The sequence below is a fragment of the Triticum aestivum genome, chromosome 3A, assembly GCF_018294505.1.
Source record: "Triticum aestivum cultivar Chinese Spring chromosome 3A, IWGSC CS RefSeq v2.1, whole genome shotgun sequence".
NCBI lineage: Eukaryota > Viridiplantae > Streptophyta > Magnoliopsida > Poales > Poaceae > Triticum > Triticum aestivum.
In genome coordinates, this window is record NC_057800.1 from 641,315,722 (window position 1) to 641,341,529 (window position 25,808).

Here is a 25,808-nt window from a genome sequence, read left to right on the forward strand (position 1 = left end):
CTGGAGGAGACACATGTCAGGTCCGCATTGGCACAGGTGTCACTCATCCAATGGGCGAGACACGCCTATGATATGTTGACATGTGGACCGACCCATCAAGTTTAAATGGGCCGACCCAACTGAAGGCCCACAAGATTTTGCGGACCATAATGGGCCTGCCCAGCTAAAGGCCCATGAGATTTTGCGGACCATAATGGGCTGGCCCAGCTAAAGGCCCACAAGATTTTGCGGGCCATAATGGGCCGGCCCAGGTAAAGGCCCACAAGATTTTTGTGTGCCATAATGTGCCGGCCCAGGTAAAGGCCCACAAGATTCTTGCAGATCATAATGGGCCGGCCCAGCTGTAGGCCCACAAGATTTTGAGGACCCTAGTAGGCCGGCCCATTAACTGGCTGCCATGTTTTGGGCCAAATGCCGGCCCATATTTGATCCGGTCCATTAATGACCTGCCATGCTCCGGGCCTAATAGTGGCCCATATGAGATCCGGCCCGTTAAAAGCCTACCATGTTCTGGGCCAAATTACGGCCCAGATCAGGTCCGGCCCTTTAAGAGGCTTTGGGCTCAATTATGGCCCATATCAGATTCGGCCGTCAACTGGACACTATGCTTTTGGGCCCACTTGCTAAAGGCCCACTTAGTAATTCGACCTGATATTAGTTTTGGCCTGTTAAGGGCCCGTTTAACATTTTGGCCCTATATTAATTTCGGCCTGTTAAAAGCCCGTCATATAGTTGGGCCTAACTACGGACCGGTTTGCATCCGGCCTGCTCGCAGCCGATATCTGATTGGGCCAAACAAGGAACGAGACAATTTTGGCCTGTTAAAAGCCCGTGATTTGATTCGCACAATAATGGGTCGGGGTTCATTTCAGGGTGCTGCCGGCCCGTGAGCTGTTCGGCACGTTTCAGGCCCAACCTACATCGTGATTGCATGACGGCCCGATTATGTACCGTAATTTTACGGTTTGGCCGGTTTACTGCGAAGACAAGATATATATACAGTAAAATAACTGCAGCATCGTGAATAAGAAAAAACCTAGACTATACAAAAAAGAAATTACGACATATGACATCCATTGGGCATCAAAGTTCGCCACTATGATAATAAAGCACAAGCAGCACTACAAAAAAAGACACATCCGTGACATTTTGGGCCGAACGAATTTTTTTTCTGTCATACATATGATAATTCTATGACGATAATTGTGACAAAACCCAGTATCATCATAGATGTTGTGGGCTCCTACTTCTATGACAAAAAATCATGACAGAAAATGGGCTTTTCATCCTTGGGCGGGCCGGAGATGCAGCTGCATGACATTCTTTAGGCCGTGCATGACGGAAAAACCCATGGTAGAAGCGAGGGGGAGGAAAATTTCGGGGAGTTCCCGGTTACGGTGGGAGGTCGGGGGCTGAGCGATGCGCGTTTCTCTCGTACACGTACGCGCGTGTGTGCGAGGCGTTGGCTCTAACTGAACCCGAGCGAGGCGTTGGGCTCTAACTGAACCCGAGCGATTGCACTGCAGGCTACGCGTTACTGAACCCGAGTGATCGATCGATGGCTGTTAACTGAACCCGATCGAGCGATTCCTTCGCTACTGCTGCTAACTGAAGCCGATCGATTGGATGAACAGTGAGCGTCGCGGGGGGGGGGGGGGGGGGGTTGGATGAACAGTGAGCGGTGGCTTTGCCTCTGGATGAATAGGACCCTGTGGTGTGGTGGAGGGCTGGATGAACAGTAGACGGTGGAGGGGTGCGTGCCCGTGGAGGGGTGGTTGAACAGGACCCCGTGGTGTGGAGGGCTAGATGAATAGTAGACGGTGGAGGGGTGCCCGTGGAGGGGTGGTTGAACAGTAGCCGGTGGAGTAGCGCACGGTGGAAGCTAGATGAACAGGAGCCCGTGGAGGCTGGAGGAGGTCGACGGTAGCCCGTGGAGGCTGGAGGAGGTCGACGATGGGGATGAACAGTATCCCGTGGAGTCCCGTTTTGCGGTACGCCACACCCCTCCCGATGAACAGAACCCCCGTTTCGACCGTAGGAGGTCCGTTTCGTCCGTTTTGCGGTACGCCACACCTCTCCTGATCAACAGGACCCCCGTTTCGACCGTAGGAGGTCCATTTCCTCCGTTTTGCGGTACGCCACACCCTTCCCGATCAACAGGACCCCCGTTTCGACCGTAGGAGGTCCGTTTCCTCCGTTTTGCGGTACGCCAGACCCCTCTCGATCAATAGGACCCCGTTCCGAACGTAGGAGGTCCGTTTCCTCCATTGTGCGGTACTCGGGCCTCGTTTCCATCGCCTGTTCCGTCCAAGCCCTCCAGATGAACACGACCACGCATTCCGTTCCGACCCAGCCGGTTGGCTCCCACGCGTTCCGTTGCCTCCCGATGAACACGACGCATTCCGTTGCCTCCCCATGAACACGACGCATTCCGTTGCCTCCCCATGAACACGACGACGACACTGTTTCTGCGTTCCGACCCAGCCATGTACACGAGCCCTGGCCATACGTATGCGTGAGTAGGCGTTCGACACCCCGCCCGTATGTACACATACGTGGCCGTATTTTCTTTCTTGCACCCTGGCCGCTATACGTACGTGTACATGCTACGTGCGCGCCTCTACTACGACTTGTACGCGCCTCTACTACGACACGTGCGCGCCTCCACATCCTGTGGAGTCCCGTTTTGCGATACGCCACACCCCTCCCGATCAACAGGACCCCCGTTTCGACCATAGCGCTCCACCACAAGTCTGTTTCCTCCGTTTTGCGGTACGCCACACCCCTCCCGATCAACAGGACCCCTGTTTCGACCGTATGAGGTTCGTTTCCTCCGTTTTGCGGTACGCCAGACCCCTCCCGATGAACAGGATCCCGTTTCGAACGTGGCCGGTCGAACACAAGGTCGTTTCCTCCGTTTTGCAGTACTCCAGGCCTCGTTTCCATCGCCTGTTCCGTCCAAACCCTCCCGACGAACACGACCCCGCATTCCATTCCGACCCAGCCGGTTGGCTCCCACGCGTTCCGTTGCCTCCCGATGAGCATGACGCATTCCGTCGCCTCCCCATGAACATGACGCATTATGTTGCCTCCCGATTAACACAACGCATTCCGTTGCCTCCCCATGAACACGAGGATGACGTTGTTTCTTTGTTCCGACCCAGCCATGTACACGAGCCCTGGCCGTACGTATGCGCGAGTAGGCGTTCGAGACCTAGCCCGTATGTACGTACTTTTCTTTCTTGCACCCTGGTCGTTGTACGTACGTGTACATGCTATGTGCGCGCCTCTACTACGACACGTACGCGCCTCTATTACGACACGTGCGCGCTTCTACTATGACATGTATGCGCCTCTATTACGACACGTGCGCGCCTCTACATCGACCAATATATACATACGTACACGTTCATGACCAGAATGACAATGATACGTACGCTTCGACCAGGTGGGTCCCGACTGTCAGGCACTTCCTTGCCTGCGAAGATGTAGCTGGTGGATCCCAGCAGTCAGGGGGGCGAATCGTTTTGTTTTTGTTTTTTTTTGCCCGGACGCACTTCCTTGCGTGCGGAGGTGTAGCTGCTGGGTCCCAACAGTCAGGGGGGATCGTTTTTTTGCCCAGACGCACTTCCTTGCGTGCGAAGATGTAGCTGGTGGGTCCCAGCAGTCAGGGGGGCGAATCGTTTTTTTCGGACGCACTTCCTTGTGTGTGAAGATGTAGCTGGTGGGCCCAGCAGTCAGGGGGGCGAATCGTTTTTTTTCGGATGCACTTCCTTGCGTGCGAAGATGTAGCTGGTGGGTCCCAACAGTCAAGGGGAAACGTTTTTTTCACGAAATACGGTGGCCCATCCGGTGGGTCCCCGCTGTCAGGTGGAGGAATAATTATTTTGCGCGTAATAAGGAGGCACTTCCTTGCTGCGGCCGTGGACCCAGCTGTCAGCCTCTCCACGTACAGTCCATGTCCGATGGAAGCCATTCCTTGACCACGTTGACCACACCGCGCCGAGAGCACCAGGGCGGTGGACGACGACGAGGCCTAGGAAGGGGACGACGCGGAGCTGGGGAAGACGCGACAGTGGATGCCCACGCGTAGAGGACTATGAGGGTTCACTCCTTCGGCTGCGGTGTGAGGCTGCCGTCGGCGCAGAATAACAAGGGGTGTGGGTGCGTAGAGGGATGGCCTGGCCAGCAGTGGGAGTAGTAGGGGCGGTGAGGCCTCCGCGGCATCACAGCCGGCCACGTGTGGTAGGAGCAGGCGGCACGACCGACGCTGCTTTGGGCGGCTGGAGCAAGAAGACCAGAGGTTGAAGAAGCACAACGGCCGTTGGATGGACATCGTACGGTCACTAGAGCTAGAATCGTTCATATATTGACTAAAGTTGACAAAGGTCTCCGTCCCAGTCAACTTAGTAGGTCCACAAGTCAGCCTCCCATCAAGGTGGGTTCTAGCTAGGAGGAGGTATTCATTTTTTTGTGCGTAATAAGGAGGCACTTCCGGTGGGTCTGAGCTAACAACGGGGGAAACTTTTTTCTCGAAATACGGTGGCCCGTCCTGTGGGTCCCAGCGGTCAGGGGGAAACGTTTTTTTCGTGAAATACTGGTGGCCTGTCCGGTGGGTCCCTGTTGTCAGGTGGAGGAATAATTATTTTCCGCGTAATAAGGAGGCACTTCCTTGCGGCTGCCGTGGACCCAGCTGTCAGCCGCTCCACGTATAGTACTCTTCCGATGGAAGTCAGTCATTGACCACATTGACCACGCCGCGCCGAGAGCACCACAACGGTGGACGATGGCGGGGCCTAGAAAGGGGACGATGCGGAGCCGGGTTAGACGCGGCAGTGCAAGCCCACGTGGAGAGGAGTACGAGGGTTCGCCGGTTCGGCTGCAGTGTGAGGCTGCCGTCGCCGCAGAATAACAGGGGGTGTGGGTGAGTAGAGGGATGCCCTGCCAGCGGTGGGAGTAGTAGGGGGCGCTGAGGCCTGCGCGACAGCACAGCCGACCACGGGAGGCGGGAGTAGGCGATCCCACCGGCGCTGCTTTGGCGGCTGGAGAAAGAAGATCAGAGATTGAAGAAACACGACGGCCATTGGATTGACATCCAACGGTTACGTCTGCTAGAATCGTTCGTTGACATATACAATAACTAAAAAAATCTTGCATACGCGTCAACTAAATAGGCCCATAAGCAGACCACTCCCTCTTTTTTTTAATAATTTATATATAGCTCATGGCAACTTCTAATGCAATTTATTGCAGTTGTTTTTTGGTTGGCCAGGGCCAATTTCGCATATTTCTGTGGGTTCCAAACTATTTTTAATACCGAAATTTCGAGCCAGATTTAAAGTACTTTGAAGATATATTTAAATTAGGTTAATGCATAGTGAAATAGGAATCTGAAAATGTGAAAAAATTCGGAAATTATAAAGTAATTGCCAATTTGTCATCTGTTTTTATATTTACAACCCATTTCATATTACTTTCAAGATTTGCAGGCGTCTTGAAAGAGTTGTAGCCCATCAGGGCGTAGAAAAATAAGTAGGCCTGGATTGGGTATTCTTCAGAAAAAATAAACTGGGCTCATTTTCACAAAGAAAAAATAGCTGGGCTGGTCACATGGTGAACATAAAATATAAGCTTGGGCTAGACGGGCCACAGCCCAGTTCAAACCCTGCTCCGTCTCAACAATACCGAAAAAATACTGCTCGAGTAGCCACGCCCAGGTGTCAGCCGATCTTGTGTTGTTCTCTTGTCTATTGACTATATACGCTCACAAGGTCATGGGTCCCAGATGTCAGGAAAACACTAGGAGGAAGCATTTTATTTTTCCATACGCTGACGTGGTGGGCCCATTCTATCATCCTCTGCGCGTACTTCTGCCGATTCCCGTTGTTTGTTGACCATGTTGACAACGCGAGAGGGTGGCGCCATGGCGAGCGCACGAAAGCACGTGAAGTATGTCGGCGTTAACGATTTAGGAGACGGTGGGGTGGCGATGCGTGCACTGAGGCGCATCCAGCCGTGGGAGGCGGAAGCAGGCGGCCCCGCCGGCGCTGATTTGGTTTTGGCAGCTTGAGGAAGACAGGACTGAAGAAACACGACAAACTGTAAAAGTAGCAGGAGTACTTAACAACCTTAACTGAAACCAGCAGGGGCACTTAACAACCAAAGCTGAAAGCAGTATGAGTACTTATACAGGTTCAACCGTACAAAGCACGCCTCGAACAGTGCTACTTTGCCTACAGTTAACCAAGGGTTAGGCCGCCAAGCCCCAGGACAAGGCCCAGGCGCCACCCCGCGCATCCACAACCTTCTGAAAGCAGCTTCATCTCGCAATGTGGTCAATAAACAGGATATTCGCTTTAGAGCCATGGAAAAGCATGAACATAATCTTCTGTCCTATTCTCCAAGATGGACGGGCCTTCATTATTTGAGACCACCCATGAATAAGTATATTTTCACCTCCAAGGGGAATTGAGTAGGTCGACATAAACATCATGTTGTGACCAAGCGCAAGTCTGACCCGACCAAGGTCAGGCATCTGTATAGGAACAATAGAACTCAGCAGTTCCTGCTTCAAGAAGATCACAGCTGTAAAACTGTGTACAAGCAATAGTTTATGAACAACATATATAACAGAAAACAGCTCGTACCATAAGTTTCTCGACATAGTTGGACCTGTTCAACGAGTGCAGTAGTGGCACACATATCCCACGTGGCCTTCCACCATTGAAACGCCCCACAAGGACCTCAAGACGATCAATAAAGTGTAGGAACTTGTGGATGTCGATCCAGTCAACTTCAGTGCCATTAGTAACAACCGAGTTATTACAGAGTAACAAACGAGCAGACTGCTTAACTTTGAAAAAACCTACACGTGCCACCAATTATAAGAAAATATTAGTTAGAAGTAGCATCTTCGTGAGAGATTCATTGCTACTTCTAAAGTTAAATTGTGATTACTTAGACATAATAGGTGGATTAAGAAGTAATCGAGGCAACAAGCAAGAACCAGATACAAAACTAACATGGATGAACAATTGGAATGATGTCGGGGTGGAAGATCGCAGTGAAGATGAGACCAGGTTCTGCTATTTCCATCAACATTCGTGCGCCAACTTTCAGTCCGTAACACTTGAGAAAGTTTATCCAAGTTCGGCCATAAAAAAAGCAGCGATCTTCTTGGTTCATGAACCCAACTCGGAACTTATATCCATGGCTTGTCTTCACTGTGACCATTAAACTAGTGTATTCAGTTATGGCAAGGCCGAGCATCTTGAGTACATGTGTTCTGGCAGAGCAAATAATACACTGCAGGAAAAATAATATGAGAACACAACATGTTTAAAAAAACCCCACCCTCCCGGATAGAAAAGAGGTGTCTAGGAACATACTGTGCATGTTTCAAAATGTTGTGTTATGATGAGAAGAAACAAGTTTGGCATCTCGCCGAGGGCGCAGAAACCTGTAGGGTACTCACACTTTGGGCACTGCAAATGAAACACACTAGATTTAGTAGGAAGAAAAATGCATCAACGGTGGCGGCTTCCATCCTAGGATTACTTGCGACCAAGGGACTTGGATTTATCGGGGATGGATGAAGAATTTGTACCTGGTTCTCCATGAGAAAACCCTGTGCAATCGCCGAGAGGGGGTTTTCTCCGAACAAGCAGACGAGGAAGAAGGGGATTCAGGCCCAGTGAAATATTGCCGCTTCGTCCGTCCAGCTTACTACTAAAGCTGGAAAGGGGGGTTGTGATTTGACGGCTCATTGGGCATTACCGTGGCGCTACGACCGGGGTGTGTCTACCGTGAAGTTGTGCACTCTGATTTGTGCATATGGCACGTGGACCCCGTTGCCAGTTGCCCCACATATCAGCGAAAGGAAGTAGAAAGACAGGAGTAACTAGTTACACATAAATATATATTTTGACAGAGAGATACTCCCTCTATAAAGAAATATACAAATCTTTTATATCACAGGCTCACCTTGCCGAGAAATATACTCCCTCTACAACACACGGGCATTATGGGGGTTCAGCTTTTTTTATGGTAGTTTAGGACTTTGGGCTCACGGTTCTGGACTTTGGGCCATAGGCCGACCCTGCATGTTTGGGGGCCCATGTGTTCTACCTCAGCGCTTTTCATATTGCAAGTGATCGGTACGGCGCTGGTTTTTGATGCTGTCGCAAGGCGAATACAGAAAATTGAATAAAGCACGGCAGCTGTTGGAATGAATTCGAGCGACAGTTCCTAACCAGCAATCAGAGTTGCAATTCTATCAACGATATACCATGTGATAAATAATATTGTCGTACTACTTATACACACAGGACACTTGTTTCACCATGCCAGATTATTACATGAAAACCTCTCGGAGGATAGATCAGTTCGGCAGTTGCGTGCTGCTACTAAAAAATTTCAAAGTTGATTTGGACCAGCTCTCCTTGCCGAGAAAGTTCGATTTTGACATCATCCCCTACCACAAGATATGATTTAGATTTGAACCTTGACCGTCCTTTAGCATCAATCATCATGCGACCATCCTTTGTTACGTATATTGAGCAGGTTCATTCACACCAAGGCTGCGCATGGTAAGAGAAACTTGGCCGCGGTCGCCCGGATTGTTGAACGACTCCCTCGTTGCTCTAGGAATTCTCTGTTTGCAAACAAGAAGACATACCCAAACAGTTAGATTAACACAGTGAATCATGTGAAACAACATGGAAAGAAAAAAAACGAAGCACTTGGGCGGTCAATGCTTACCAAGAAGGTGGACATGTCGGTTTTTGTAAGGACTTTGGTATATGAAGTGCGAATTGCAGCCCAGTCTGTTGCTGGTGCAACTGCATGGGCCGGAGCAGATGCAAGTGCAAGTGTTGTTGCAGGTGTCGAAGCCGCTGCTGCTGCCGGGGATGGTGCTCCTTGTAGAGCTGGTGCCGGTGTCGGAGCAGGTGCCGGTGTCGATTCCCAATCCTCCGATAGATCATACTTATCCGCTGACGTGGTCAGTGCCCAATCCTTAGCTGGATCAGATTGAGCTACTGCCGCTGTCAGTGCTAGAGCAACTGCCGGTGCTCGATCTGTGCGAGACAGCGGCGATCGTGTCTGGTCTGCTATGATCAGCTTTCTAACTTGACTAGGATCCGTGACCGTGATCCAGTTTTTTTCTTCATTTCTTTTAAACGCGAGAAGGACTAATTGTGGCGTTTTTGTTAAACCAAACTACAGTTCATCATAGGGATTCAGCTTGTACTCAGACAACAGACTGATCCAATTTTTTTCCAGTAATATAGGTGATGGACAGTGCCTTCATTACTGACACGACATAAGAAGTGAAACCTGCAAAAATAGCCATCGTAGAGCAAACCAAACGGTTTATTCTGTGATGAATGTCACATGGCAAAACCTGCATCGCAAAATTGCAGGAAAAGAAAGAAAACATGACATTAAATCAATAAGATTTAGATGGTAAATCAATAAGATTTACTTGATGTGACACGAGTGAATCCTTACCAGGAAATCACTATGTTGAAGTACTAAACAGAAGATTGATCGTCCAACTACACGTGGCATGCAGGGGCCCCGCCTACTCCACAAGTAGGACAGTCCAAAGGTCGTGACAAATTGTATGGACCGAACATCCATGGGACTGGAAATCCTGGTGGGTGCGATAAACCCTGCAATGCATACAGATATTGGAGTGTAACCATAATTGATAAACCGTCCTCACAAAAAATATGATCTGGATACTTCAAAATATACATACTGAATTGAGTGGATAGACATTAACATAGACCATTCTCAGGACTGACCACACACCAAAAGCGGTAGTACTAATAAACAATACAGGGTTCACAAACACAAATCAAGTACTGAACAATAGTACTTACTACAGACAAGCAAAGTTGCACTAACTAAACTATGCAAACTATTTCTTGCCACTGACCTACGGGATGAACCCCGCATAGCTGACTAGGCCATGGACTTCGTGTGAGATGTCTACATGCACCATCACCATCTTGTCAACCTTGGAGAAGCTAACAGAGTGGTCTTTCCACTCATAAACATGATGATGAAGACAGGCCGCATCAGATTTGTTGGGAAGCTTTACAAGAACCACACCCTTCGTAATCGAAGGAACAACCAGGAAATTGTTGTGGTCAAGTACAACCTCCAGAACACGCCTGACAACAATGCTACAGGAAAACACTAGTTCAGGACACGTGGCGACAAGGACACAACAGCTGGATAGTTCAGCAGTAGAACTCATCATTAGGTCTTCCAGTTCACACGGCATGACTTTGAGAACTTCATCTCCACCGCGGACCTGGTTCTAATTCAAACAAAAACCATATTTTATTACTACCTCCGTTCAGAAATATAAGATGATTTTTGATATTATACTCCATATATGACTACATATACGGACAGAAATGAGTGAACAAAGACACTAGAACATGTCTTCAAAGGCATGAGAGCAGAGGGATTACATGCAGTATCCATAACACAAGTTACTGAGGCAAATATACCCTCTTAAAAGGTAGCATTGATGTTCATAAAGTACTCCCTCCATCCCAAAATTCTTGTCTTAGATATGTCTTGATACGGATGTATCAAGTCACATTTTATTATTAGATACATCCGTATCTAGACAAATCTAAGACAAGAAATTTGGGACAGAGGGAGTAGTTGAAAGTAATCTATAAGAAATCAGTGTCAACATCTCGCATGTTTTGGTCAAAAGAGGAATTTAGAACCATCATTTGGCACACTAAAATCACATGCAAGATCACCCAGAAAGTTGTACTACCAGTACTAGTACTGCGTGTTAGATGAAAAAACACGATCAAGATCAAGAAAAAGATTGTTAACAAGAGACATTACCTGGACTTGCTTGATGAGGGATCCCGGAGAGGGGGGCTTGGACAGCGTGATGGCTTTGAGCTTGTGTGCGGTAGTCTCGGCGAGGTGCTTGCGCTTCTTCGTATCTTGAGCCTCGATGGTTTTGGCCAGAGCCATAGACATCACGTCAGCCGGTGCTCCGGCGTCCATCCAAGAGAGGAAGCTGAGAGAGAAGAGTGAAATGATGGTTGCTTCGTCCGTCCAACTTACTGCTGGAAAGGAGGGGTTTTTGTGATTTGACGGCTCATTGGGCATTACTGCGGTGGTTTGATCGGGGTAGTCTACCGTCACTCTACCACGGAGTAATTTAGTGCATGGCTGGTGGACCCAGGTGCTGGCTGTCGCACACGTCGGCGAAAGTGAGTAATTTAGTGCATGGCTGGAGGAGGATCCGCACGGTAGAGCGTGTCCACTGTTTTTCTGAAGAAGAAAATGATTACAACAAGCATTTCCACTCTTATGACAGAGGAGTGCGAAACACGTCAGCCACTTGAACGTACACAGTGCTCCTACTAATAGGCATGTGCAGTGGGTCATACGTCAGTACTACACAATCTTGTTGCTAGTTTAGTAAGATATGACAATAACAAATGATGTTATGCGCATGTAAACTACTCCTATATGTAACATAGTACCGCTTTTTCGACTGTGCGGACGAGAAGGAACGGTGAGATCAATGTTAACAGAACTAGGTCCACAGCGCACAGAGAGTACGGTGCTACAGTACTCCATGAAACATGAACCATATGAAGCACGAATAGTGTTAGGCAGGGTGTATGAAGGGTGCACGGGATGGGAGCAAAAGTTCCCTTCTCGACCCACTTTTGGGTGTTTGGCACAGTGCATGAAGGGTGCATGAGTCCACACTAGTAGGTTGACAAAAATACACGAAGAGGAAACAACTATATTGAGATGAGAATGCAACCAAACACACCCACACGCTTTGTGCTACAGTGACTGATCTGCACCGTCTGAGTTTGATCCAACGGTCATGTTGTGCCGAGACATGGACATGCCCATGCAGAGGGCGCCTAAACACCACCGAAGTCCCTCTGCTTCTCGAGGCGCACGACGTTGGTGATGCAAGGTGCAACCGCCCGTTCCCGGTTGATAGGAGCCAGTGTCAAGCGCCTCACCTCGGACTCCGTGATCTGTTGCGCCGCCATGGCACCAGGTAGAAGCAATGGGGAGAGGAAGCAAAGGGGCGAAACGGCTGAAAGGCAATGCAATCTACGGGAAGGCGGAGGGAGCGGGGAATCTTTTGGTTTTCACCACGGTAAAACACCAGTCGACGCCTCCTCACATCAGGGGGCAGTGGGTTTTTACAGGCGGAGTCATCGTGACTAATTGCTGTCGTGCTGCTCCCGTCAATCAAAAAATTAAAAATCCTGCCACGCCTGCTCCCGTCAATCAAAAAATTAAAAATCCTGCTGCACCCAAACACCAGAGCAACGCCGTGGTGGATATTTAAATTTACCTGCCTGCAAGTAGATAAAAAAGGGGTGAAAAAACAAATGTGGCAGCGGCCTAGCTAATCATTCGAACAAGCCCAACTAGCTAGCCACCGTGCTTCACTGATGTACTCAGCGGGAAAGGTGGTCTTTCGTGATTTGACGACTCATTTACTTGCTTCAGCACTACGACCGAGGAGGACCCAGAAAACGCGCGGTAGGGCATCCCACATCAGGAATAATATATGCATGCACCACCCGGGAGGACCTCGAAACCGCACGGTAGAGTGTGCCACGTCTCGGCACGGAGGAAAAATGTGCATGCAAAAATATACTGTATCAGACGTAGTACCTATGATTCGACCTCGGGACCCAGCCAGTCGGTCGAAAACACCCCACTAGCCACACAGCTTCATCATGCAAACGTGGCACGGAGGATAGATGTGGTTAGCTCCGTCTCGACCAGCCACAACGTCTCTTGTTCTAGGCGATTCTTCTATTTTCCAAGCTTTTTTTAGTTGTAATAACACCACGGCAAGCTAGCGCCGCTCTTCGTGTGTGCCCGTGCAAAGGTTAGACGATGGAGAGAAGAGAGATTGAGATCGCAGACCTGGGACCCACCAGTAAGTGAGACAACGGTCATGCACGTGTTGACGAGGCACTCCCTCTACTCTACTCAATGCAAGTACTGTATAAAATCAAGTTATGGGACAAAGCCAACAACCGTTCGTTTTTTCAGGCTATCGACTTATGCTTTGTACTCTAGGTTGCCAGTTTCGAATCTCGTCTTTCAGATTTGTTAGTTTTAGGTCCAAATTTGATTAATGACAAGTGGGACCCCCGTGTGTTGTTCCGATATTTCAGTGTAGGATGGTTTTTTTGAACAAACACTTTGCGCGGTTAGGACAAGTAACAGCACGACTTACACATTTTTTGCAAGTTTACGAACAAAAATGACAGCGGCATAGAATATCACATCCACCCCGCAGCTTATATACTATGGTGATATGAGTTTTTACACTGTTGGAAGTGAGATCTAATGGCTTGGGAGTAGTCTTTGTAATTATGCGCAATTTCCAAGCTCTCCAAAGGTTTTTTTTGCAAATAAAACATTCAGGCCTTGTGTGTGCCGCTGCATCTTCGATCCAACGGCTCCCCGGTGCTCATATTAGGTGCTCCCCGTAGCTTAATTACCGGCTATGGTGATATGAGCATCTAGGTCGTATGATCAGTGATCAGATGGCACATGCATAGTACTTGTACTTTCTGCGCATTTCCCAAACTCTATCAGTTGTATATTGCAAAAACATTCAAACCTCCTACTGTGGGCCATTAGATCTCACTGAACTCGTATCACCATAGAATCTACGGTGCGGGAGCACCTCATACACTCCCATGCGAGAAAACATAAGGTGCTATCACAGCTTGGATGCTACGGTGATACGAGCTTGGAGGTCGTTTGATCGCTTGGAGATCCAATGGCATCGGAGCAGTCTTTGTGCTTGTAAGCAGTGGCAGAACTCTTTTGGGGCTTTTCTGCAAAAAGCCATTCGAACCACCGGGAGGTGTTGGGTCACAAATCCAACGCCTCCGAAGAGCTTGTATCACCAAAGCATCTAAGGTGTGGTAGCACATGATATTCTTACATACAGGAGAATATGATGTCCTCCTTCATCTTTGATGCTACGATGATATGAGCTTCGAGGTCGTTGGATATGGGATCAAAGGGCATCTATGTAGTTTTTGTACAAATTGTGTGCAATTCTCAAACTCATCAAGGTTTCCTGCAAAAATATTAAGACACATCATGTGAGCTGCTATATCTCAGATCTACAAGCTCCAAGCAACTCGTATCGGCATATAACATCTAAGGTATGGGGGCACATGATATTCTCCCGGGGAGGAGGGTGGGGGGTGCACAACCAATCGGTGGTTGGGAGGGTGGGGACAAATATAATCTAAACAACCCTAAACAGAGCTCCACAATTTTATCTAAGGTCGAGGGGTTGACCCCCGACAATCATAGCTCCGCCTAAACACAACATTTGCATGTACTGTAGTACTAGACTTAATATTCATGTTTCAGTTTCATGTTCATTTTAAATATTGAACTGAGGACCATGGATGTCTTACATTTTACTCCCGTCGTTCCTAAATATTAGTCTTTTTAGAGGCTTCAAATGGACTGGCACATACGGATGTATATAGACATATTTTAGAGTCTAGATTCACTCATTTTGCTCCGTATGTAGTCACTTGTTGAACTCTCGAAAAGACTAATATTTAGGAATAGAAGGAGTATTTTTGAATTCGTGTCATACATGCATGGTTTGGAAAAATAGATGCACTATACTTACTGGATTGTTGTTGTGTTCGTGCGTGTGTGTCTCTCTGTGTGTGTGTGGTCATATGCTTGATACATACAAAGTTTTCTCACCTCCATATTGTTCATCTTTTAAATATGAATTTGCATTGGAAAACTTACTAGGGATACCATGAAATGTGAAATCCACGTTGAGATCACTATATCACAAACTCACTCTAATTCAACAACTCGTCATAAATCAATTACCACGTTGAGATTAGTATTTGTAAGGAAAATACGGGTATTGTAATACACATAGATTCGTTCGGCAATTTAAAAGGTTCCTTTCGTATTCTCGAATGGTAGGACCCAATGGCGTACCAGCCAGACCTTGGCTCATTTTGATCCTAAAAAAAGGGCCCGTGTCCTTCGGTGGCGTGTGTGATACGCACATTAGGCAACCCCAACCAGTCGAGCCTCAGCGTTTCAAGTCGAAATTTCTGGCGGCCAGAATTCCAGCCCTAGGAAATTCCCCTCATGTCCCCGGTCCATAAGGACTACCGATGAACAACGGAGGGATGCTTTAGTAACTAGACAACGTTACCTACCATGCCAAGCACGGTTCAATTCCCTCAGTCGCCGCTCGTCAAGGTCACCCGTCAACTGCATTGCCTAGTACTACTACTACTACACCAGGATGACCACAGAATTGAGCCCGTCTGTTCGTGCCTAGTACTTGAGTTAATATATCAGGCAATGCACTGGTACGGAGGGATTATCCTTTTACTCTGCATATATAACTTGTCTGAAGTCTAACTAAGCAAAATGTTTGACCAAATCCTTTCTTAAGAAATACAACAGGACAGATGTACGACTTGAAAATTTATTGCATGATGCAGGTTATGATATTGTTTCGAATCCTGGATCTTAAATTTCAGAAAATCCAAAAGTGAGCATAAATTCTTGAAACTAAGCATGGTCACATGATATGGCACAAATGTTACTTTGTAAGTTTTTTCTTCAATTTGAGACGAGCTGCTTATGACAAGTTGCACAAATGAAGAGCCAAGGTATTTTGGAACAAAGACCTGTCACGTTAAGGCGAACGCTTTCACTATTGAAACCGTGGGCGTTTACGTGCCGCCACGAGTCCCCGCTTCTCATCGGCAGGTGCCGTCCGAGCAAGCGTGTGAGTCGACGGGAGGCGTGCGAGCAGACCGCTGTGCAGGCTCACCGGGAGGCGAGCCCTTTGACCAGGCTCTGCCGCCCACCGTTGTCCCAACTGCTCCCACTTTTAATGTCGCAGGCACCACAGTTTAAAATCAAACCCCGCACTACCCGGTATCGCTACAATCCTCTCTCTTCCTCTCCGATTATCCTGTCGTCTACCTCCAACTAGCCTGACCTAAACATACGCCATGCCGCATCACGATGGTCTGCCCTTAGTGTTCCAGTTTCATGAGGAAGACACCCAACCGGAGTCTCAAGAACAAAAGGCGCTTTGGGACGAGCTTGAACTGGCCTTGCGGGAAGACGCCGCGCCTGTCCCCGCTCCCATTCCGGCTCCCGTCGCCCCGACTGTGCTACGCGCTTGATCCCACTCATGCACCCGTGGCATTGACGGGCTGGGAGCCGCACATTGTCGCCGAGCTTGATCCCACGGGGTTCCACGAGGTCCCCGCCGACTTTCACGTGCCCGTGCACCTGCCAGCGCATGCGCCTGCGTGTGCATTGACGCGCACGCCCGTGCCAGTGCCCGTGCACCTGCCAGCGCATGCGCCTGCGCGTGCACTGACGTGTGCACCCGTGCTGGTGCCCGTGCACACGAATGTCTCCGCCGCGCCGTTGATAACGCCTGTCCCGCGCAGGTGCCAGTTCCCCCCTCAGCGGCATGGATGGCCGCCTTCAACCGCTTCCTTGCACCAAAGCCAGTCGCCTCCTCCCGCCAGTTGACTCACTCCGAAGTCCAGAACATTTTGTGCTTCCTTGAAGCTAGGCCAACGTCCAGGAGTACGCCAACCACGGCGCAAGACGCGCCGTCGCCGTCGGTCAGTGGCCCGACGACACACAGAGCACGACAGAGGAGCCGCTTCCCACCGCGAGACGCCCCCGCCGCGTAATCTAAATTTGCCATGAAAAACGTTCGGATTGCCATGCTTAAAATCCAAACATTTATCATTTTCGTTTATCTTATATCGATCGTCGTATAATTTAAAGTCGGAGTCAGACTGAACGAAATGTATGGTTTGATCGATTGAATGTTCTGCTAGAGCCGTATCAAATTAAATATAAAACATCATCAAGCCACATGTATTCCTTGTCATCCAATGACCTAGACTGCTTCAATGTCGAGCGCTCAACACGTTTAGCGTGCAGTTAATTTCATGCCAGAAATAGTGCTAATCACATGACAACAGGCAAATAATATCCTAGTAGTTAATATCCACATGCACTTAATAGACTTCCAAATTAACGTGCATTGCACGTACACACTGACTAGTGCTGCTAGTACATGAAACTGGTGTCGTGACTTGTGAACGTGTCCAGATATGGTAAACGGCAACATCGCCCGCGAGTTCTTCCTGTTTGCCCGTGCGTCTAAACGTAGAAGGGGGGAGAGAGAGCACACATGGAACCCACCAGTAAGTGAAGGCGAATAGTACTAAAAATAATATTACATGGTATCCATTAATTGGGTTGTGGTAATATAAAAACATTATGTGAACAAAGGGGGTACAACAAACATTGCTATTCTACGTATGTTGCCTATTGACGTGCGGCTTGAAGGCCCGGTCGCATGTTCGATCCTCGTCCTTTATTTTTAATTTGTATATGGGTCCAAATTTGTTTCATGACATGTGCGCCCCTCGATGTGTAGTTTGTAGCACTTTAATTTGTGGGTCGAAATTTGTTCCATTCCAAGTGGACTATCGGTGTGTACTTTTGTAGCTTATTTATAATAGTTAAAGAGAACAACATAGTTTTTTCAATAATACCATGGTGCGACGTTGAAGGCGAGAAAGGACGTGCGAGAGAGCGATGACCGAGCCAGAGGTAAATCAACTAGGGGAGTTGCGTGGGTTGCAACGGTGTTTGGAGTAGTTGTGGGCTGAATGCTACGAAAATATAATCTAAACCGACCGGAATAAATGCCTACACAAATTAATCCAAGGTTGGAGTGCCCCTCGCAATGTAAATAGCTCCGGCTTTGCGAGGGATGGAGAGGTAGTAGCTTCAACGCATGGAAGATACGGTGTGAGAAAGCGAGGTCAATTAAGAGACATATAGATAGAGAGACAAAGTGTGGTCCGCATTCATTGAACAAATATATATGCTCTGGAGAGATATTGTCCGATTGAGCTTTTTGGCAAGGGTGAGGGCTGTAAGATAGAGCTTGAGAGATGATCCAGTCACAGACGTGTAGATATATTTTGTGTGTGGGAGGAAGCAAGGTCAAGTGATCACATAGGGTCGCCGTGCGATCGAAAGAGTGAGACGGGTTGGAGAGAGTGACCTAGATAGACGATGTGCGTGAGAGAGTATACAATGTGAATAGGTCGAATTGGGCTCAAACATGGTGATATATCGTTTTTGTCCGAGAAAGAGGAGAGAGAGAGATGGAGTGAGCGTGGCCCACCATGAGGTCGAAAGAGTGGCGGTGGCTTGGATGGACTGGCCTAGATAGACAATCTGCGTGAGAGAGTATAGCGTGTGTCGATCGAGGCCCGAATAGGGAGATATATCATTTGTGTGTGAAAGAAAACGAGGTTAAACAAGACTCAGATAAAGAGAGCGAGATTGAGCGAGTGTGGCCCGCCGTGCGGAAGAAAGAGTGAGATAGTCTCGAGGGAGTGACCTAGATATACAACGTGCGTGCGTACGCACGAGAGGTTGGGGGCTAGATAGGCAATGCATGTATTTAGCGCGAGAGGGTGAGAGGGAGAGGGGGGAGAGAGAGAGAGCTTGGCATGGGGTGCAATGGCGGGTGTGTGAGGTAAATACATCTAGTAACAGAGTGGGAAAAGGGGTTGTGTAGTTCAGAGACTTAGAGATCGAAACATGGAGAGAAAGAATGAACGTGTGTTGGAAACCAATAGCTTCCTAAGGTGGTTAGGAGAGGAAGACCGATACAGGAAGTATGTAGCGTTTGTGCGGGGGGGGGGGGGGGCTAAAAACAACATTTGAATGTACATAGTACGAGACTTAATATCGATGTTTCAATTCGGTGTACATTGTAAGATTTGAACCGAGGACCCGGCATACGGGTAATTATTTCGAATTCGTGCCATACTAAGTTTCGAAAAGTTGACATTGACTCAGTTTGTTGTGCTATTTTGTAGGTCATATGTTTGAATCCATCCAAAAGTTTTCTGCTGCCATGGTGTTCATCATATACATATGAGTTTTTATTAAAAAAGTAGCATGGATACAATGAAATGCGAAATCCATGTTAGAATTGGAGATCGCTACGTGACACACACTCTAATTCAAATAACCAACTACGTGACACACACTCTAATTCAAATAACTAATTATGTGACGCACACTCTAATCCACGTTAGCATGGGTACCGTTTCATTTTTTTTCAAATAACTCCTCATTAATTAATTTATAGTACTCCCTCTGTTCACTTTTATAAGACCTCGAAGACATTTCAGACAATGTGCAAAACAGTTCATTTTAAGTTGTCTGAAACGACTTACAAAAGTGAACGGATGGAGTATCTCGTTTCGAATGACTAATTATTGCAAGGAAAACATGGGCATGGTAATACATACAGATTCGTTCGCAAATGAAAGAAGATTCGTTTGCATTCTCAAATGTAGGCGTACCAGGCAGACCTGGGTCGTGTCGGGGTGGACGCTGCTTCGGTGCCTTAAAGGCAACTGCCTTTGGGTCACTGACATGTGGGCCAGCCACCTGTTGGGCCCACATGTCATGGACACAAAGGCAGGTGCCTTAAGGCACCGAAGCATAGTCCTGTCGGGGTGGTCGCGTGTGTCGGACGGACGCGTAGCACCCAGCCACCCCTCCCTCCCAAAAAACAACGACGGCAATATAAGTTCGCACTTCCATGTTTCGGATTGAAATATCTGGCGGCCCCAATTCCAGCCCTGCAAAATCTCTCTTCTCCACCGTCCCCTTCCGCGCCCAGATTTGCTCAAATCCCTAATTCGCCGCCAACACTCGAATTGCCCCTCGTCTCGTCTCTTTCCCCATCGTTCCCCACCTCTGTGCTGGACGACGAAGACGAAAACGACGGTCGCGCTTCACCACCGCACCGGAGCTACCTCATATACGCACTCGTCCACCGCACCGGGTGGTCCAACAACAATGTCGGCCGCCACAACCGACGTGCCTCACAGACACCGAGTTCCACCGCATCAGGTGCGCTTCACCGACGCCGTCTCCTAGCTCACCGGGGCTACTTCACCGAGCACATCGTCGCACCTCCGCCCCTCGAGGCCGTTGGGGCTTCACCAACAGTCTCGTCCACCGCATCGTAGCGCTCCGCTGCCACTCAAGATCTGCATCCGTGCACGGCCAGCCAACGCCAGCGCATCACCCTCAATTGCTCTGAAGTGACCCGCACTCTAGCTAGGCGAGCATGCCCAAACGCCGGCCCGAACTAGGTATCCACACATCACTCCCTTGTGCACTGTTCCGACGATGTTTGGATATCCTTTCACTGCTCTCTTAGCTTACACGCCTATGCAACTCTGACTTTAACTCTTATTTCTTCTGGAGATATCATCTGAAACAAGCAAATCCATTTTTTAGCGAAGCATGACGGCGCTACGGGATCTGGTACACATCCTGCACACCCGTATAACCTTGTAAGTATCTGTCCTCCGGTACAACATCAAGGTCGATTCCTCTTATTTGATCAACCATTCGCCGTGTCAAAAATGCAGAGGGGGATGCAAGGAGCACAAGGCCTGCACATCCAAGCAAGTGGTAACATGGACTTGTACATGGAACATCCCAAGCGCAAGCAGAGCTGCAGTGAGCCTGTACAACGAGCTAGCGTAAGTCCCTGCATTTCATTTAATTCGTACTGGCATTCGTGTATGATTTGTGTGCAGTGGCTGATCCACGAATTCAAGTTACCAGGGGCGAACATTTAACTTAAAAAATATGAAGGCACTTGCACTCCGGAAATCAACATAACTTGAGAAATGTGAAGCTACATGCACTTTGAAAACCAGCTAATGATCCAAAGTAGTTCAGATTATAAACACTAAATGATGCAAGCACCAAAAAACACAAAATGCAACATGGTGTACAAGGACTACAAACATGGTCTGTACCTGCTTGAATTATTCGTTCTCTGGCTGAAAATATCGAAGTGTAATTGCACGTATAACCAGTGCGCAAACTGCATATCAATATATCTATCCTGCACAAGTATGGCAATAGTTTCAAACAACAGATTAGAAAAGTATTTATGCTATGTTGTCATGATACGGGGACTTTCTGGTAGATGGCCTCGACGTTTCCTCAAGCTATGAAAATGCACTATAATTTGCTTGTCATCAATGCCTGCAAATCTCTGTCTCTCTCAACATAGTAGATCATCATTAGACACTAAATCCTTCAATGAGCTTGCAAAATGCTTGCATTAGATCCCTCATTAGACACTATATGTTCATCACCAGGAGCATGTAAAATGTTTGCATCAAATCCTTCATTAGCAGTCTGTTCATTAGACACTTCAGGCTCAAGAACAACATGAGCTTGTATGTTTGCACCGGAAACTTGATTAGATACATCAGATTCAGTCAGTTCAGTATTGATTGGGGGAGTTATAAAATAAGTAGAAATTGGTTTCATTTTCTCATAGATTCCCTACATACAAGCAGTTTTACAACACCGTCAGGTTTAACTATTGGCCAGAAATTGAAGAGTTGAATTAGATATAATCAGGGATGTGATGTACCTGCTCGTTGCGCATGCTACTCTTGCAAGCTGCGACTGTCCGTTTGCGCAAGCTCGATGCCATGCCCGTGCTGCCGCCGCTGCCTCCCACGCAGGCTACACCCAGGGTTGGATCTTCATCTTCTTGTCCTTCCGTTCGCTTGAAGCCCGGCGACCGCCCTCCAACGAGGGCGCGAGGAAGTGCTGTGTCGGTCTGTCCAGCGGCGGCTAGGTTAGGAGCGAACCAGACTGGAGGCTGGAGCGAATGAATTGGGATTTTTCCTGCTGTCGATCGATATGGGAGGCGCTCGTTTGGGCCGCGAGCCTGCTATAGGGCCTGCCTTGCACTTATGTTATTGGCCCATCCAAATTGAAACATTTTTCTTCATTTTTTACATTGCCTGCTCGTGCGTTGGGACGAACAAAACTAGCGTGGGCCAACCTGGACGACTCAAACTAGGTGCACACTTTCCAGCCACCTGAGGCGGCCGCCCATACCAGCCCCTATGGTGGCGTCGCCCCTTTTTGCGTGTATGATTGGATAGTGAAAAATATTCCAGTGGCGCTTTTGATTTACCCACAGAATGGTTGAATTGCTTGTTTCTATGAACTGAGTTCGCCAATAATGTGAAGGATGCCAGTCTTTTCATCCTATTGTAGATTGCTTAGATCTCGATATGCCAAAAGTAATCACATGAAATATACAGTAAAAGCCAGTGTGATGTGTTTGGCTACAACTAGTCTGACTACACGTCCTCATATAACATATCAAGGACGCACCATCTTACCAGATTAACCATTCGACTTACCCATGCAGTGTGGGAAGAAAGAAGTATTGGGACTGCGTATCCAAGCAATTGATGCCATGGACTCCTTCGTACAACCTTGTAAGCGAAAAAGAAGTTGCAGTGTGCCTGTACAAAGAACTAGCGTAAGTTCAGTTACCTGCTTCTCGGAATTTTAGTTAGCCACTTATTGCAAAATTGTTCAATTACGTTGCTTGGCTTAATTTAGTTTGCTACTGATTACATAATGGCACAGCCTGTTAATCATATTGTAGACTGCGCCTATCTATGTGTTTGATACTTACTGTTAAGAATTACCTGTTTGCCTTAACTTAAATATCTACTTGTTTGTTTAACTGCTTTGCTGCTGCAACAGCGGGTTACAATGATGTTAATAACTACTTTTCAGCATCCAATTGAAACTCTTTAATTCCTTGTTTGTTTAACTGGTTTGCTGTTATAACTCCCAGTTGAGATGTTTTGCTAACTTCAACTTTTCTGAATCCAATCGGAACTTTAATGGCAAAACAGGTTAGCCCAAGATCAAAGAGCGAGGTCCCCATGGACGTTGCATCATCCCACAGCAGTGGCACCGGCCCAATCGTGCATTATGAATTGCCAACTGCTGATGCTCTAGAGGCTAAACTAGTGGTAGAAAGAGATTCTGCTTCTGCACTTAGAGATGAAGTTGACATGTTGAGGAAGCAAACAGCACAATCACAAGCAGTACTCAAGACAACCATTAAATATTTGGTGGATTTCAAAATGAAGCAAGCTGAGACTGACCAGATTGTTAAGGTCCTGAAGGAAAAAAGGAAATTAAATTCCTACTTGGTAAATCATAGGTGAAATGTTCTTTCCATAGTTGAATAACCTTTGTGTTGTCTGTTCATGTAATCAATCAAACCATTTGTTTTAGAGATCATGTAATAATTGTTTTTTTGTTTTTTGGTTTGTAATTTTATTTGAGCACAAGTCTGTATTAATTGATAAGACTCGGAGACATTTCATTTGGATTGCTGTGCCAGACCTACAAATATGCCAATCGGGCTGAATGTGCATTCAGCAATAGTAGTAGTATAGATGGACCATAAGTGGCACGCATCGGAAAGGGCCAAGATGCTGGCTAAAAAAAGGATGCTGTTGTAGCCAAAAAAAAGTACAGCGGCCTGGCTTATGTATGTTAGTTGATATTATTGATCCATATACTCTATAAGTGTTTATATGTCTGTTAGTTCTGTACATTCTTGGTTGATTGACTCGGTATTTGAATCTTGATACATCGCTTGTGTACATATCTAAATGGGAGTACACATTATGCTGCGTGTGACATTTGAGTTGGACATGAAGTGTTCCAAATATTCGAATTCACCTTAAACTGGATTCTAGTTTCTGAATTTGAGTATCGGCATTTGTAAACCATATTCATATATGACAGTGGAATACATCTTTGTCGTCCTTTTGAAGATATATAAAAACACATAGAATGATTTATAAAGATTCATATAGGAATACAAAATGGATTCGAATTTAGTTGCCAGGGTAAACGTGGATGCTTATTGTCCCAAAATTCGAAAGAAGCAGCAAAATGTCCACTCCCACGTCGGCTGCCCGAAGCCAAGTGTTTGGGAGATGGAAATTACTGTCTACCCATTACACGGACAATCCATCGGCCCGATTTCCACTGCTCTAAATAGGGGTAGGTTAGTAACTTCAATTAGACGTGACACGACCGCCTCTGAGCCCATTCCGACACGGTGGGCGTCAAACATGGGCGGCAAAACTCATTTGATTCAAGCTCGTCCGAAAGACCTCTGTTTCTCCCTCCATTCCCCATTCATACACGGTGGGCGGCAAAACAAACTCGACTCGGCCGAAATCGATGTAGGCAAATATTTTCAATAGGGGCAGGTTTGTAACTTCACTCAGACGTGACACAACCGCCCTACCTGTCAGCCCCGTTCATACACCGTGGGCGCCAACCATGGGCGCCAACCACCCTCTCCTCGCCCGAAATCGCTCTGGGCAAATATTGGCGAGATGCGAGATTACCGTCCTATCCCCAACCGACGAGACGTCCAAATTTTAAACGGGGGCTAAGTTCGTAACTTTCCCATATTTCAGACAGGCGCGTCCCAAAAACATGGTTCCCGTACCTCTCCCTCCATTTTCCCATTCATACACCGTCCGCGCTAGAACACCCCATCCCCACACCAGCCTCCGTCCGCCACCCCATCCATCGCCGCCGTCCTCCACCACATCCATCGCCACCGTCCTCCACCATGCCGGAGCGCCTACCAAGACCGCGTCGTCCACTGCTAGAGATGGACGTTTCTCATCCACGGCGACGGACCAATAGCCTTGCATCGCGTCCTCTCGCTTCATCGGCGCCGTCGTCCTCTTTGCCGGGGCCGCTCACACGACCTTCTCTTCCACCGCAACGGGACTTATCCCCCGATGCACCCGTCTACCGTCGCAGATCTGCTTCAACGCCACCGACAGCCATCGCACCCCCGATGCCTACACGGCGCCGCAAGAGAGGTGGTACTTCATATCTCCTCAACTTTTTGATCTCAACCAGAAAATAGATCTTAACTTGGTTACTCTACTTTCTTTTCAGCTCTTAGAATTTAGTTCTTAGTTCGAAGCAAACAATGGATGCTAAATATCATTTCTCCGGTTTGCAGCTTCAAATCTGCCATGGCACAGCCATAATACGGTTTAATTGATCATGCTTAGGGTTTAATTGATCATGTTGGTTCCGTGGTGGTTTCTTTAATAGAAATCGGAGGGGAAACCCTCTTTTGCTAAAAAAATATGCTTAGAGTTTCCCCCTTTTATGATCACTATACGATCAGAATACGTGCTTCGTGTCATAATAACACTGCTCCACCCATCAAGCTAAACAAGCTTAGTTGTTCAAATACGAATCTGATATTATTAAAACAGAGTTGTTTAATTGGTCAGCTAAATGTTCCTAAATTAGTTTCGAAAATGCATGTTCGCCGCTCGGGTGTGTATCTCTACAGGGTGCCCACGGTGGGCCGGCCCACCCTGGGATTTTGGGTCGTCCCAGGCCCCGATTCCCCTCTGTTCTGCTGCGCGCTTCCGATCTCTACTCGCCCCCAGCCGCCTGCCTCGCCGGCGACTTGCCGTCCCCGGACGGCATGACTCTAGGAGGAGACGCCGGACTAACAGGAGGCCAGGAGCCGCTCGCCCAACAGCGTCACCGCTGCCCGGGCGCGCCGCCGTGCCTACCTTCCCAGTCCGTTCAGGGCTCAGGCGTGCAGCACCCACCAAGCCAACCCGATTTATCCTGAGATACGTCCTCAACACTCAGCAGCCACTCCTCATCACCCATTTTCTAATTGATTCATTACTCATTAGGCAGGACTGTCATTAGGGTTTGTTGTGTGCTCAGTGCTACCTACACTTAATGGTTCAGATGTA